Here is a 2,428-nt window from a genome sequence, read left to right as displayed (position 1 = left end):
TCTATCATCAGGATCAGGATTTGTTCCCATTTGTAAAAAAGCAGCATTTCTGAAGTGCCAATGGTTCAAAACAAATTTTCCTTAAATAAAAAGATCGTGCATGTTCTATGTCATTTCTACTTTCCCATCAAGACTTCAAGTTTGTAGCTAAAAGGCTTTGGGAGAAAGACACTCCCTTCAGCAGCTGTGTCTAAGGCTTCCCCAAAATGGGGAGGTCCAGTTGTTTTTTTCTAGCTCCCAATTCATGCTTGTACACAGCTCTTGATGTCACATATACACATGATTTACTAAAGAGTCTGTTTTAGCTGTCTGCCTGTTAAAGACAAGATCAGTGCATCACTGACACAACCCAGGAGTACAGGGTGTGCTGGTTGGTTGAGAATTCTCATCAGGATGATGAAAAAACACATCAGTCACATGTCAGGATAATCTTGTGCTTTTAGGTGCAGTTGCCTTCACTCCAACAGCCACTCCACTCTTTAAACTCAAAAGCTGATGGCTAAAATATTCTTTACTTTATACAAGAGACTTTCACAAGTGGTGACTTATGAGCTCTTCCATTTTCTTCAGTTCACTTCCATCTCTCAGCTCTTCCCAAGGACCTTCTCAAAGGTGCTGGCTCACATGGCACAGCACACGGGCACAAGCTCCTCACTCCCACAGCAAATCCAGGACTAAGGATTGAGTAGAACAGGACAGCCATGCTGTTCCCAGGCAGGGCAAAGGAGGAGAGAAATTAAGGCAGAGAAGGGAGTGAGGGAATATCACACTTCTCTAGAACCTGTGCTGGTCCTGTCACATGGATAGTGTAGATCTGGAGTAAACAATGAGAATGAAAGCAAGAGAGAGGGAAAAGGAAGCCAGAGGGCCCCATCTGCCCCACCCTTTTATGTACAGCAGGCTCTTATGTACAGTAGTCTTTTGACCCAGTTTTGTCATGCATGCAGAGCCAGCCCTTTGAGCCCTTCTGCAGGGAATGAGTTGAGATCAGGGACTGAGCTCAAGTCTCCAGGCAGAGCAGAAAGTTGGCTCAGGACAGTGCTGCTGCATCCCTGCAGGATCCTCTCTTCTGATCACAACCTTCCTGACAAAGCAGTCAGAATGCCTGAGGCACAACATGCTTTGGCCTGGTCACATCACAGCTTTTACACCATCAGCAGAGGGCCAAACCTTAACACACAATAGAGAATGATAAAAATGCACCAAGTACCTGAGCAGGTCTTGCTGGAGCGTCTGTGTCAGAAGGTCCTGGAGATAGTGCTTGCCTGGTGCTGGTGGGGTTCTGAGATGGAGTTGATTTGCTGTGAGGGTGGTAAACCATTTCATGTTCCAAGGCCTCAATATCAACAGTCATAGTTCTTTTGTTTCAGGTTATACAGACATTCAGTGTCAGGAGCCAAGGAAACCGCATGAAGCTGATTTCAGGGAGCTTTAGGCTGGATATCAGGAAAACATTCTTGCCCCAGAGAGTGCCCAAGCTCTGGAACAGGCTCTCGTGGCCCCTGGTCACTGTAGCAGGAGCTCAAGAAGCATTTGGACAACAGTCTTGGGCACAGGGTGTGATTCTTGTGGTGTCCTGTGCAGGGCCAGGGAGTTGGACTGCAGGACCCTGATGGGTTGCTGCTGACTCAGTATATTCTAACAAGTGAGGCTTCATCTCCCAGGGTGTTTGTTCTGAAGAGTCTCTTCTCCTTCCTCTAAAGACTGAACTTACCTAGCAAGTATCACCTTCAACTTCTCCCTATCCATTTCAGTGTAGCCAGGCCAATCAGTCTGAAGGGTCTGAAACAGATGTTCCTTCAGACTGAAGGAATTATCCTTTAGATTCAGGTTGGCTACCTACAGGCAGACATTTCAGAAAACAAACCTTTATTATGGTTGCTAAATGCAAACTACAGAAATCCAGCTAGTTCTGAACACCTCTTGGTGTTCACCCAACTGGAACTGAACAATATTCTTTGACACAGAGAGGATTTATTCCTCTATCACATGAGTTTTAAGCTGAATCAAAGTATCACTGATTGGAAACAAGTGAGTATTCATATTTCATAAGTCTTCCTTTCAAAACAACATTTAGTGCCACAATGTGTAAGCAGAGCTGGTCAGGCCCAGTGTCCCTCCCTCTTCATGTGGCAGAGCCAGGGTTCATTCCTGCCGAGTCCTTCTATGAGAAAGTCGTGCTCTTGTCTTGTTCTATTCCTTTGACAGTAAATGAGGTTCATATCTTTCTCAAAACAAATACAAAATCTACTCAAAAAGGTAAATTGACGTAGCAAAACCTCAAGACCACTGATATGAAGTGTGCTGGTTTAGACTTCATCACCTGACACTGCTGAGAGTTCCTGATGGGATGGAGACAGGAAAATCTCCATCAATTTGATCGCTATAACACATTAAATAACTCAACAACACACCACCATCATCTCTC

The 2,428-nt window shown here is 44.9% G+C and overlaps 1 long non-coding RNA gene across 1 annotated transcript; it reads right to left on the bottom strand.

Annotated features, from left to right (window-relative positions):
* Nucleotides 1-694: 694 nt before the first annotated feature.
* On the bottom strand, nucleotides 695-1,892 carry LOC306815454. The gene is made up of 3 exons (XR_013777404.1): nucleotides 1,715-1,892; nucleotides 1,211-1,301; nucleotides 695-814 (listed from the first exon to the last, which is right to left on the bottom strand). It is a non-coding gene; the product is annotated as an uncharacterized lncRNA (long non-coding RNA).
* Nucleotides 1,893-2,428: the final 536 nt, after the last annotated feature.

This window comes from Erithacus rubecula, assembly GCF_903797595.1.
Source record: "Erithacus rubecula genome assembly, contig: scaffold_135_arrow_ctg1, whole genome shotgun sequence".
Lineage (NCBI taxonomy): Eukaryota > Metazoa > Chordata > Aves > Passeriformes > Muscicapidae > Erithacus > Erithacus rubecula.
Note: the sequence above shows the minus strand (reverse complement) of the source record. Positions and strands in the feature narration are given on the sequence as shown.